This window comes from Vicia villosa, unplaced genomic scaffold (assembly GCF_029867415.1).
Source record: "Vicia villosa cultivar HV-30 ecotype Madison, WI unplaced genomic scaffold, Vvil1.0 ctg.000107F_1_1, whole genome shotgun sequence".
NCBI lineage: Eukaryota > Viridiplantae > Streptophyta > Magnoliopsida > Fabales > Fabaceae > Vicia > Vicia villosa.
This window is the reverse complement of record NW_026705018.1, coordinates 920,357-935,140: the sequence shown is the minus strand read 5'-3', so window position 1 is coordinate 935,140 and position 14,784 is coordinate 920,357.

Here is a 14,784-nt window from a genome sequence, read left to right as displayed (position 1 = left end):
TTCATTCTTTTGATTTGAACAAATCGTGTGACATTGACTTTGTCTTGACTTGTTGAGAGGGTTGTGACTGCCTCGCTCCTTGGCGGATGAAGGATAACCATTGTGGTTTCACATTTTCCAGCCTTTTGATGTGCGGGGAATAACCATTGTGGTTTTCCATGATCCAACCATTGATGTGGATATGACATGCTTGACCTTTGGATGCACAATCCTTTTTGAAATATGAACACTTGGTCAAATCAACTGAACACTACCCTGCCCCAGGTTAAAAATTAGGGTTTTTCGTTTAGAAAAGAAACTCCTACTTCAAGGCTCAAAGGGGTTAACAAGGGATTATCTTCCTTATATCTCCGGTGTTTGGGAATTTGAAACAATGCCTGTACATCATCAGCAGGGTCTTATTCAAAAGCATACAACCAGAAATTTTGCGTTTTCAGATCATCATCCTCCCTCCAATCTTTGCATAAGCAAGAGTTTGGCAAAAGCAATTGGTATCATAATGCATAAAACAAACAAGCATGAGTGAAACGAATGGATTACTTCAAGACAAACATTATTATTGTGTTAGCATTAACATTCAAAAATAAACAAGTTTCTACATGCAAACAATGCATTGAAAAACAAGAAATATTACAAATGGAAATCAATAAGAATACTAAAAACTGAGAAAAACTCTCTCCATCTGGGCATATGCTGAACGAAACATCTTTCGAGCTTCAGGCTACCATCAATAGTGATTCAATCATGCTTTGGCAAAGAATTGGCTTGAACATCATAACCAACATCTTGGAAAGTCAAAATACCAGCATGGATTAATCTTTGAACTTCATTTTTTAGAGGCCAACAATTATCTAAGTCATGTCCAGGAGCATTCTGATGAAAAGCACAAGTGACATTAGCATTGTACCACCAAGGAATCTTCTCGGGAATTGGAGGTGGTGACCTTGTCTGAACCAAATTCTTATGAACTAGAGCAGGGAACAATTTTGCGTAAGTCATGGGGATAGGATCAAAATTCCCCTTTTGAAGTTGATTTTGCTCGTTCGGTGGAGAATCTTGTTGACGAGTGCTCTGCTGATAATCTGGGATTGCATGAACTGAATTGGATACAGGAATGACATAGGAAACATTCTGATGTTGATGATGATTGTTTCCTCCCCTGATTCTCTTCTTTGAAAAGTCATTACCAAACTTCTTCACACTACCAGCTGAGTTACCTTCTTCAAACAAACATTCCTTTCAGACATCCTTTTCTAGAAGCGCTTTCATATCCACCTCTCTGTGGAAGTCAGCAGGTGTACTGACTACCGTCCCCTTGGGAAAGAACGAGTTCAGAATTTCAAGAAAGACCTTTGCCATCCTTTCTTCCATCATAGGAGGATTGACTTAGGCAGCAACTAAAGCCTCAACCAGAGTAGTCAGATGCTCCATACCAGCCTTCAAAGTAACCACCTCTTCACGGAGCTCAAGAATCTATTATTTGATGCTTTCCATTTCTTCTTAGAAAGAGTGTTGTACTGATGATACCAGGAGAAAGGAAATAAGGCTCTGGAGAATTTCTTTAGAAAGCAGGACCAAATGTAGAATGATGCATGCAATGCAAATAATTTGTTTTTTTTTGTTTTTTATTTTTGAGTTTCAAGGAACTTAAGATATTAACTTGTAAACACTCAACATTGGACTAAAGCTTCGATTAAGTTATCATCAAAATCAATCATCCATTTTGGTGGATTAGAGTTTTCACCCCATCAACACCCAAGATCCATTGAGTTTGATGAAACTTATGATGTTTACAAGGAAAGACGTCTAAGTTCCTTGAAAACCAAAAGAAAAAGAAGTTTTCATGGATGCATGAATGCATGGTTTTATGCATCAACCACAACCAAGAGCACGCAAGGTCACATAAGATCATAGTTCAAAGGTTCGACGTCACGAGCATGGAGCCATGGGTCCAACCATCCCAAAAGGTATGATCTAAGGAGTTTTGTACCTGCCGATCGGGTTCTACAAAGGTTCCCAGAGTTTTCAATCTTCTATCGGATATTACCAGCACGCACAATTGCTCATGGGTGCCAATAATATGCCTAAAAAGACCTCGTCTGAGCGTAGTATCGCATGACAACAAGCTCAAATTGGTACTTGATCTTGTTTCTGCACTACATCCTAAAAAGGCTTAGATGGGTTAAAAAGGTTCTAGGTCATTCAGCTTCTACGGACACTCACTATTGAAAGTAATAGCGTTATCACGATGGTTCGTAACAACCTCTACTACCTTCCATGAGGCCTCCACTGATTGGGGTTCCACCATATGACGCTCATGGTAAGGATTGCTCCTGACATGCGACTATTGGTCTTACCACCTCCTATCTCAAGTTACTCACCAAAGTTCGGGTTAGGACTTTATCTCATCTCAGAGGAACCATCGAGCACCAAAAAGAAAAAAAAGAAAAAAAAGAAAAAAAAACAAATAAAGCACACAGCAATATATACAGATAAAAACACACAGATAAACAAAAATAGGCTTAACACACTTAAAACCGGGTCCCTAGTGAAGTCGCCATTTTTCTGTAGCGGGGAAAATCTGACATCGAAGCCATGGGATTGACTCGAATCAATATTCCGTTTTGAAATCGCCACCGCGCTTTATTTTTTCAAAGGAAAAGGGAAAAGAACGAAAAACCCAAAGTTTTGTTTTTAAAACAAGAAAGAGAACTCAGGTTCGGGTGTTGATTATATGAGGGGAAGGTTTTAAGCACCCCTCATATCTGTGGTATTCCACAGGAACCTTTTTGAAAATCTGTGTGTGTGTGCTAAAAAAGGGTTTGTTTTATTTTTAAAATAAGCTCGGCAAAGCGTTAAGCTTTGGGCCTACATACCTCCTCGGTGCAATGGAGAAGTCAGAGCTAATGTAGTTCCGCTTTTTGGGAAAAACGTTTTTAAAACGAATAAACACTTTGTTGTCGTTAGAGAGAAATACTCAGCCATTGATCTTGAGCATGAGAACAAACAAGTTCTTTAAATCGCAAATGAAAGAAGGGCGCCAACTCGGATAAAATCAACGAGTATGCCACTAGCTCTCTCACGCGGAAAAGATCTCGTTATTATCAATCAATTTCAAAATCGTGGGGTATAACCACTCGTTTCGACAATTAATGGTGTCTAAACTTTTGAAGAAAAGCCACTAAGGGCGAAAGATATTTTTAAGAAAAAGGTTTTGAAAAGATTTGCAAACATAAGAAGGTTTTTGAAAAAGGGAGAAGATTTTGAAAATTTAAGAATGGGAAGGAGATGAAGAGGCTATCCTATTGCGTAAAATAAAAGCTAAGGAAAGAAACGGTCTAACCAAATAAGAAGCCAACACTTGACATTAAGAGCCAAGGTAGTTTTCCCATCCTTTGGATTTATCAATACCAACACATTAACATTGGGGGATCCAGATGAACTTATTGTCTTAACACCATTTTTCATTAAGCACATTAAGATTCTGACGAAAGTCGGGCAGAGTAACGGCTGTTTTCGGGTAAAATCCTTATCTCAATGCCTTGGAATTAACCATCAAGGGCTTTCAAGGAAATACCTGCACACATAAACATACAACAGAACAATGCCAGACAGACAGAACAATCACAGGATAGTAATAGAATGAGTCCAGAGGTACTAGGTCCATGAGTCCGAATCTCCAAAGTGCTAGGGATAGTAACCGATAGTCCAAAGAGAGCCTTATGTATTTTTTAGATTTTTGTTATTTATTAGTGTTTTAGCAAGTAAAGATAAAGTATGGTCCAAGTGGACAAAAGGAAAATAGCGGAAGCATAAACATATGTCCAAGTGGACAAAGAGAAAATAGCGGAATTATAAACGTCCAAATGGACAAAGAGAAAATGGCGGAATGTAAATATGATGAAATGATAAAATAAAGCGATAAAGCGAGAAATATAAAGAGCGGTAATATAAAGAGCGGTAATATAAAGGTGCGGAAATTAAAGTTAGTTGTTAAATGTTAAAGATAACCATCTTGAAACTTGTCAAGTATGTTATCAAAGTTAGTAGGAAGATCTATGGTGAGTGAATGATGTACTCGGATTTAAAGTCAATGGGGCTTATCAGAAGCTTGATAAAATCATAGCGACTACACGATAAAAACCTCCACAAGTCTTAAATCAACCGCATACAATTCTCTTCCATGTTTGATCTTTTTGATTCGGGACACGAAATATTGCGCTATGTTAAGCAGATCGCCAAGTGATTTATGTAGAAATCACCCTACAACGAGGCCGGTCAAAACTTTATGTGCTAATGCATGCGAGAAGAACGATATGTAGATCGCCTTCCGAAAGCAATACCGCACGAAAAGAAAATAGGTAACGATCTAGTCTTTACTAAGAATCCATAAGAATTCTCAAAGTATTAAGACTTTCATCGATCAAAAGGAAAAAAGGAGAAGGAGAAGATAAAATGCATAAAGATAATCAACTCACACTATCATTAATATCATTCATCTAATATTATGGATTTGGTTCTTTCAAACCTATCAACATCCTAGATCCAATGATATTAATGAAATGGAGGAAGAAGAATAAAATTCACAAAAGATAATCAACTCACACTATCATTAATATCATTCATCTAATATTATGGATTAGGTCATTTCAAACCTATCAACATCCTAGATCCAATGATATTAATGAAGTGGAGGAAGTAGAAAACCAAAACAAGCATAAAAAGGCAAAAAAACACATTCTGCCAGCAGGAAATCGATTTCATGCAGAGGGAAATCGATTTCCATAAGGCAGTTTTCAAAAAAAACAAGTCACGTACAGCATGAAATCGATTTGAGCCTTAAGGAAATCGATTTGACCAGTGCAAATTTCAGCAAAAACAACATTTAAAGGCATAAAACTTGACTTAAGCAAACATACAAACACCTTATGATCACATATCAATTGGAGCACGAATTTTCCATCAAATCACCATCAAATAGCACCAATATAGCATCAAAGATGCATCACACACAAGCAACAAAGATCTACATCATGATATACAAAAAGGATGAAGAAAATTTCCAAATCTTGAACAAAACTTGGATCTACTTCAATAATCACCAACACAAATCTTGATCTCTCAACAATTGAAGAAAAAAAAAATGAAATGGATGGTGGTTTAGCTCAAAGTTTGTGAGGTTCAAGATGTAACTCACAAACTTTATGAAAGAATCAAGAGCTTTGGTGAATTTGGTAGGAATGAGGAGAGAAATTGCAAGAGGTTTTTTGGCTCTCAAAAGCTTGAGAAATGAGAGAGTAGTGGGCTCTATTTATAGGATGAGAGCAAGAGTAGTGGTAATTTGGTCTTTTTGCATTTGGTAATTAGCTTGTGTTTAATTGGTGATTAAAGTGGCAATTAAATGGTAAAAAGTGGTAAAATGGGGTTTAAGTGGGTTTAATGAAGAGAATTATTTTGATGAGGTGGAAAATTGGTGAAATGACAAAGATGGTCAAAGAAAATAGGTGTCAAAATCAAATCAAGCTTCCCTCTCTATTTTTTTTTGAATTTCGCCTGAAGAAAATCGATTTCCCCAGGAGTGAAATCGATTTCACTCTGTTCCAGAAGAGAATTTGGCGCAAAATACACTAGGGAAATCGATTTACCCAGGAGGGAAATCGATTTCATGCTGTCCAGAATGTGATTTTGTTGAAGATTGCTGCAGGGAAATCGATTTACCCAGTAGGGAAATCGATTTCATCAGTCAAAAATGTGAAAAATGCCTTGCTTAATGCATGTCTTGGCTTGGTACCTACAAAACAAAAGCCTACAAAGAAACAAAGCAATATTTTTGGTATTTGGGTTAGTATAATATGCATAAAAGATAAACAATCATTGGTGCTTGATGGTCCCTCTCATTGATGAGGTGAGTGCAACACCATAAACAAACTTCCAAGTGAAGCTCTTGATTAGTGATTGGGATATGAATGATATAGGATCTTAGGGTCAAAAATTGGGGTATGACACCGCCACGTGTTCTTTGGGTTTTACCCAAAAGATTTAAAAAGGGTTTCCGTTAAACCTTTAAATACTTGGTCTTGCACTTCTATACAACCTTTCATTCCTATTTCTTCATCTTCTTCAACAGAAAAACCAACATCCTCAATCTTTTCAAAATCTTGCTTTCTTAATCAAAATCTCTCTATGGCTTCATCTTCAAATGTTCTTCAACCTGTTCTGAAGCTCCAATCAACAACACGGTCTGGGGAACAAGAGCACATTCCAAACCCTAACACCGAAGAAGTACGCGCTATTTACGCTTCCCAGGTAATCATTCCCTTTGAACTTTCTGGAAAATCTCTTGCTTTTATGGGTCCGTTACCAGGTGAAAATATTTCATCTCTGAATAGATTCTTCCCTGCTTATTACAAGACTAGACCATTAGTTAGCAAAACTAAGATAGATGAAGATGGCTGTTCTCCCTCAGGAAAATCTGCTAACATTGAAGAAACTTCAACTGTAACCCCTTTGGCTTTGACGAAAATTAGGTTAAACTATATGACCAACGTTGTAAAAGTGTTTAGGTCAATTCCTTTAGCCAAAGATCCTGATTTGTACTATGCCTGGTTAGAAAAAGTAGAGAAACAGAAAGAATCCTTCTGGAAATCGTTAGGAATATACGATTTGATTCAACTGTCAAAAACAGGCTTAGAATATAACCAACCCATGCTAGTAGCAGCGGTTCACTTTTGGGATGCTTCTCACAACACTTTCCATCTCCCATGTGGAATGGTTACCCCCACTCTTTTCGATGTGGTTGCGATTACAGGACTTCGACCAACTGGCGAAACCTTCGATCCCAATGAGATGGATACTGATACTATTGGTTTTAATGACTCGCTAGCCACTTATACTGCATTCATCCAGAAGCACCATATCACCACCGAAACGGCAGTATCCGACGAAGAGCATATTGCTTTCTTAGCGCTATAGCTCTCACGATGTGCCTTCTGCTCAAGATCCATACAAGTTGCAAAGAGATACCTTTGCATGGCTAATCAGTTGCATGCTGGAAAAAAGCTCAACCTCAGCCAACTGCTTTTAGGGTTTCTTTATGAAAACCTCAGCGAAGCTGCAAACCTTACAAAGAATTACAAATCCGGTACTTTGCTTTATGCTGGTCCTTTCTGGCTATTGCAACTGTGGCTTAACGCTACATTCGAAACTCATCTTCCCTTTCGAGGAAACGTCAATGAGGAAGATAGCAAAATCAAGAATCGAACTATAGAAGGGACCAGGTTAGCTTACCTAACTCCAAAAGAAGAAACTGGGAAGCTTCGTGAACACTTTCTGGCGTATTCAATGATGTTTGCCCAGCGTAATCAGTTCGATCCTTCTATGGCCCCGTTTGTACACAGAACGATAGGTCCCGAATGGTTTACTCGAAAATTCCCATCAACATCTCAGGATCAACAAACTGAGTCTATGGAAATTTGGGAAGCCTTTCTGACTCCAAGGTTATTTTCTCATCGCCTTCGACCATCAAAAGGTCAATGTATTCTCGTGTGCTATCAACCAAATTTGGTCTCGAGACAGTTTGGGTTGGTTCAAATAAAACCCAAGTGCTTATATGAGAAAAGGAGCCATATGTGTTTCCATACCTTGTACTTGACTGAAGGAGAATGTGAAACAAAAATCAACAAATACGTTGGCACCACCAATTTTTCTCCTGTTCCTTTCGAACCTGCTTTTTACTCTACACCTGATTTTCACCAATGGTGGACGGATTATTATAGCTCCCAAATCTTTGATGCCGATAGTCTTGCTCAAGAACTAACTGCAGCTTTTGCTGATGTGCAGGAGAATTTTCACAAAGGTACTTCAACTCATATTAAAGAAATCCAAGCTTTTCAAAAATTCTTTGAAACTATCTACAGGCCTGATGATCTTAGTCGGACCGTTCGTGAGGCTGCAGTCATTTTGCGCGAAAAGTTTTCCGCCAAACTGGATAAGTTGAAATTGCCCTCGTATGTTCGACCAGAACTACGTTATGAAGTGGCTTTCAAACATAATCCTCCAAAATTCCCTCCACTGCCAAATGCGGATTTTGGTGTGGCTTTGAGCCCTCCTTTTCCAAATTGGTTTGTGTGTGGCAACGTTCTAAAAGACCTTCAAAACAGTACTAAAAAACGCGCCGAACGAGTGGTTCCGACTAAGCATACCTTGGATACTTTCAAAGGACATCTACATATAGATCTTGAACATGTTCGTGTCTTGACTCCAATACCTGAAGGTTTGGATTCAGACAATCTTTTCGACTGACTTTTCTTTTCTTTGCTGATATACTGATTTCAGTTTCAACTACAGCTGTTGCACGAAGGAGGAAGATTAAGGAAGCTCCTGCCCAAAAGGATTCTGGGACATCTAAGAGCAACAAACCAAGTGAGAGTGACTCCATCGTCACTGACAAGAAGCCCACGGTACATACCCATCTCATATTCTTAATCTTGTACAATCTGTGAGTAGTACTCATCTTACTTATCATCTATTTTCCAGAGCTCGAAACCCCCAACAGGTTCGAAGCGGAAAGTTTCTTCGACAGCTGCCTCAGATGGCGAAGATAAATCCCCTCCTCGTACTAGACAAGGACACAGGAAGAAACAAAAAGCTGTTACCCCTTCAAGAAAAGGGAAAGGGATAAGTCCCTCTAAAGCTGCTTCTCCTGGCGATAAGGCATTCTTTGAAGAGTCTCCTTTGAAAGTTGCCAGCAATGCTTTCGTTGTTGAAAGTCATAATTCAAGTCTAGATAATATCCCAACCAAGGTATTTGAGTTTCACCCCACATATAATCTTGTAATTTTAACTTAATGATTGAACTGACATTTTACCTTGTTATTGCAGGATGATGCTGGCACTGCCACTTCAGGTTTTAAGGATCATGGCCTTACCATTAATGTTGACAAACTTTACGGTAATCGCCAATCTTTAACTTTCGTCAATAAACCCCTCAAAGGCTTATCTTTATGACTAACTCTGCTCCGTTTAATACAGATACCTCTCAAAACAAAACTCATGTTCTCTCGCCAGTCTTCGAAGATGCTAGGCCAATCGCCACCATATTGCCTAATGAACCAGTCGAAGAAAGCCAATCCACTAACGAATCCCCACCTACTCACCAAGACAAAAATTTGGAAGAAGATCACCCATTCTCAGGAAGCGACAATGTGAACCTACAACCACATGACAGCGAAGATACTGCATCGGAGCAAGATGCTATGGAGGAGACTTCTAAACCAGAAAAACAAGATCCTCAAGGAACTTCGACTCTTGATACAGAAGCCATTCCTGGGACAACTTCGACGCTTGCCCCTGCGAAGCCTACTCCTTCGGAGCTGGAACAACTTAAGCAAACTGATCCTCTTAGTTTCCTAAAGGCTATTATGAATGTGAATACTTCTTCGCCTTCGGAACTTGATGTCTCTCCAGCTGTGACTGTAGAATCTGGTGACAAGGAAGATATTCCTAGCCTCCTTCGACAAATAAAAGAGAGATTCTTTGGGGTCAATCTTGTGGATGTTCTCAGCCGGGAACCTATTAAGAGCCACAACATAAATCAACTTTTAAAGAAAGTAGATTTGCTTCAAGTCTCCACAGAAGTTTCAGAGGTAATTGTTCTGCTAGGTTCTCTAATTGATCAACTCCAAGCCAACATTCTTCGAAAGCAAAATGTCGAAAAAGAGCTATCTGAGACAATGGCCTCTCATGACTCTTCATGGAATTCTGCTGTGGATGCAACGAAACAAGGTGAGGCCCTCAAGCTTAAGCATTCAGAAAATCAGAAGGCTTTTGATGATTATGAGAAGAACATCAACTCCTGGAAACAAGAGATAAAGGTACTCGAGGACAATATAAAGGAAGCTGAACGTTGTCAGGCAGCCATACAAAAATCCAACCAACAGGATTTGCTCGAAGTGGTGCAGTCGGGGATTAAACATTTCGAGACTGCACAGAAATTAGTGCCAGAGATCGAAAGATTGAAGAAACAATGGGCACTAATTGAGCTTCGTATGTCTTCGTGGGAAACTCAATACTTGAAGATCAAAAACAATCTCCCTGAGGATTTTAACTAGCTGTTTCCAATCCTGTAACTTGTTGCATTTTCGTTTTGTAATCGAAGCTTTTGTAGAAACATCTATTCGTATGCTTGACTTCTATTTTCTTCGTTTATATCTACAATGTTCGCCAGCACTATTTTAGCGAATCTTTCAATTTCTGCCAAAATATATCTTTAGATTTTCTACAGTGCTTTTATTTAATGCAACGTATAGACCCTGAACATCCTTCGCAGCATCCTTGCCTCTAGACTTGACGTTTCCACTTCTCTAGCCATAATCATTATTGAATAGTGACGTCACTTTCTTCAAAACGTCAATTTAAGACGTGCGTGCATCAGTTTCATGATTACTTCTCAACTTCCAAGGGCGGGAAACGGTGGAAGCCATAACTTCTTTATTTGGAAAACCAAACGCAGTCCAATCAATCATTAACAATTTAAAACCACCCTTCAGTATCCCTAGTCTATATAAAGGGTCTAATATTGCCTTCATTTCTTCATTCATGCGCTTTCTCTCCAAACTGAACATAGAAAAAGAAAACACACAACTTCTTTCTTAAAAAACCTTTCTTTTCCTTGCAATGGCTGAACCTCTTTCCTTTAATAACATCAAAGCCCTCCTCAAGAACGAGTTCAGACTTTCTGAGGATGAACTTGTTCGTAACTTCATCAACATCGAAACCCTCTTTGTCAATCAAGAACTGGACTTCTATTTTGAAGAAGTCTTGGAGGGTGCTATCTACCCCAACATGTTGGCAGAATTCTGGATGAATGCGTCCCTACGCATAGATCCTGAAGGTAGGACCACCATTGATTCTAATATTCGACATGCTCGTCTTAGCATCACTCCCACCACTATTGCCAACCTAATGAGATGCAATAACTCTGGGGAAACTTTTGATGACAACAGTTTCAACATGACTACTCATCTCATGTTGAGAACTCTTATGGATAACGACCGCTTCAGTGCCAAAGTTATCAGGATCTGGCACCAGATGCTCGTGGGAAACTTTCAACCTCGGAGGATTGATGAAAACAACATCATGGTTGAAGACTTGGAGTTTATCCTCTGTGGTCTTCGAGGGAAGAAAATTAACATTCCTTTGATGATCTTTAAAGGACTTGTTAAGGCTGTCTCTATTGGTGTCAACCGTCAAGGGAGTGTGACCTGTCTTCCATACGGGAGACTCCTCAGTTACATTTTCCTTAGGAAAGGTGTAGTGAAGAGGATGCGCATTTCTGGAGCCATGGATATGTTCGAAGCTGAACCCTCGCTTGTGCTGTCCTTGGAAGGTTTAGACCAAAGGATTAACTAGCAAGTTTTTATGCTTTCTTTTTCTTTTGTAATCTCAGATCCTGTTCTTTGGATCCTTTTGTAATGCACGTACTCCTATTATGAATGAAAAATATTTTGGTGTCTCTTTAGACTCTTTTCCTTCCATTTAACAATCTATTCTGATTGTAAAGCCATTTTGATCAATGTGACATATATGTTTTGACACATGCCTGACCATTTTGGCTTTCGTAGTACCCTGAGTATCTACGTTTTTGCAATCTTTACTTCGTACATACTTGGTTTATATCTCTTCAAATATTTCCCGTTTACTCTTAAGATCCTACGATCTTCTGCTAACTCTTCAATTTCGTAAGCATTGTTCGAAAATACTTTTAAGATTCGAAAGGGTCCTTCCCAATGTGGGGACCATTTACCAAGTACCTGATTCTTTCGATCTATAGGTAAAATAACTTTCCAAACTAAGTCATTATTAACAAAAGTTTTACCTTTCACCTTTTTGTTGTATGCTCTGGACACTCTTTCCTTTTACCTTTTTATCATTTCCAGTGCTCGAAGTCTGTCTTCGTCCAAATCTACTAACTCATTCATCATTAACTCCCAGTACACGTTGGGAGGAATGTCTGCTTGTCTTTGTATTCTTACCGATTGCAAATATATCTCAATTGGGAGCACTGCATCATGTCTAAATGGCAACTGGAAAGGAGTTGTATTTGTAGCTTCTTTTGGAGATGTTCGACAAGCCCAGAGTGCTTGATCTAAAGTCTTATGCCAATTCTTGGGTTTCTTTCCCACATGTTTCTTAATAAGGCCAATTATTATTTTGTTTGCTGCTTTAACCTGTCCATTTGCTTGAGCGTAGTAAGGTGTAGAAGTAAATAACTTGAAACCTATTTCTCTGGCAAAGTCTTGCATTTTTCGTCCAGTAAAGACTGATCCCTGATCGGTTGTTATACTTTCTGGGATTCCAAACCTATATATAATATGTTTCTGAATAAACTCAATCACAGCCTCTTGATCCACATTTGCCAGTGGTATTGCTTCGACCCATTTTGTGAAATAGTCTATTCCTACCAAAATGTACCTTTGACCTTTAGATGACTTGGGGTGAATTTCTCCAATCAAATCTAATGCCCATCCCCTAAAAGGCCACGGTTTTACTATCGTACTTAATTCGTTTGCTGGAGGGTGTTGGATACCTGCATGTTCTTGGCACTCTTGGCACCCTTTCGCAAACTCTATGAAATCTTTTAACATCAAAGGCCAATACATCCCATAACGAAACAAGAGCCATTTCATTTTGTGCCCTGCTTGATGTGCACCACATGCCCCACTATGTACGTTCGACAGAGCCAAGTATGCTTCTGCTTCACCCAAGCATTTCAACAATACCCCTTCAGGAGTTTTCTTGAACAATTCATTTCCCATCAGGAAATATGACAAGGCTCTATACTTGATTTTCCTATCTGTATCCGTCGAAGGATTTTTCAGATAGTTAATAATTGGACTCCTCCAATCTGTGTCTGCCAACGAGTCTATATTTAGTACTTCGAATTCTTCTTTGTTGGCATAAACCAATTGTGAGTTCTCTAGATCACTTGGAGAAAGTTTAGTCGACATTGCTCTTCCTCTTACTTCAATCAATTCCTCCAACTTTTCTTTTGATACTTTATATCCTGAAGCTAATTGTGCTAAGTCGTTTGCTTCTTGGTTATTCACCCTTGATACGTGTTTTAATTCCACATATTCGAATCTCTTGAGTAGCCTATTTGCAATGACAAAATACATGATCAAATTCCCTTTGATACACTTGTACTCCTTTGTCAATTGTTTGATGACCAGTTCGGAGTCTCCTTTAATTTCGACTCTGGTTGCCCCCAATTCTAACAAAGCCTCAAGTCCAGCAATTAATGCTTCGTATCCAGCTTCATTGTTGGAGCATAATGGACCTTCGATTTTATACTTGAGCTTTGTTGGAATTCCATCAGGAGAAATTATCAACATTCCAACTCCAGTACCCTCTCTATGTGCTGAACCATCGAAGTATAACTTCCAAGGTTTTAAGTCCACATAATGCTGATGATTCTCAACCACCGCATTGTCGACAATGAAGTCTGACACAATTTGACCTTTCATTGCCTTGAGAGGCTGAAATATTAATGAATATTCAGTAAGGGCCAAAGCCCACTTGTCAATTCGACTATGTAGTATTGGCTTAGATAACATATGTTTAATAACATCACAATGAGATGAAACGTAAACATCAACTGGCTTTATATAATACTTAAGTTTGATACAGGAGAAATACAAGCAAAGGCAGAGCTTTTCTATATCAGTATATCTAGTCTCTGCATCATTGAGTACTCTACTTAAGTAATAAATGGCTCTTTCGATGCCATTCTCATCTTCTCGTGCCAGCATGCTGCCTATTGTTTTATCTGACGCTGAAATGTATAGGCGCATGTGCTTCTTCCCATTTGGGGGAGACAGAATTGGTGGACAAGTCAAGTATTGCTTTATCTGATCGAAAGCTTCTTGATGTTCAGCACGCCATTCAAATTTTCCTTGCTTAAGCCGTAGTAGAGGTGAGAAAGCTTGCGTGCGTCCACTCAAGTTAGAGATAAATCTCCTTAAGAAATTTATCTTACCCAATAATGATTGTAGTTCTTTCTTCGTGGATGGAGACTTGGTTTCCATAATGGCTTTTGTCTTGTTCTGGTTAATTTCTATCCCTTTTTTGTGGACTACGAAACCCAAGAAATCACCTGCCTGCACAAAGAAAGCACATTTGAGGGGGTTCATCTTCAAGCCATATTTCCTCATTCTTTCGAATGATTGGCTCAGATGATCGAGATGACTCATACCCGAGGTAGATTTTACCACAATGTCATCTATATATACTTGCATGAATGTTTCTATAAAGTCATGAAATATAGAATTCATTGCTCTTTGATAAGTTGCCCCAGCGTTTTTCAAACCAAAAGGCATCACAACCCATTCGTAAGTGCCTATTGCCCCTGGGCAACGAAATGCTGTTTTGGATACATCATCTTCTGATATAAAGATTTGATTGTATCCCGAATATCCATCCAACATGCTCAAATACTCAAAACCTGCGGCTGAGTCTACTAGCATTTCCGCTACAGGCATGGGATACTCGTCTTTAGGAGTAGCTGCATTAAGGTCACGAAAGTCTATGCATACTCTTAATGAGCCATTCTTTTTAATTACAGGTACTATATTAGCAATCCATTCAACATACCTTGTAGTTTGGATAAATTTGCAACGCAAGAGCCTTTCGACCTCTGCTTTAATCTTCGACTGAATCTCTGGCGCGAATCTTCTGGGAGTTTGCTTTATAGGCTTCTTCCCTTCTTTTATTGGTAATTTTAATTCG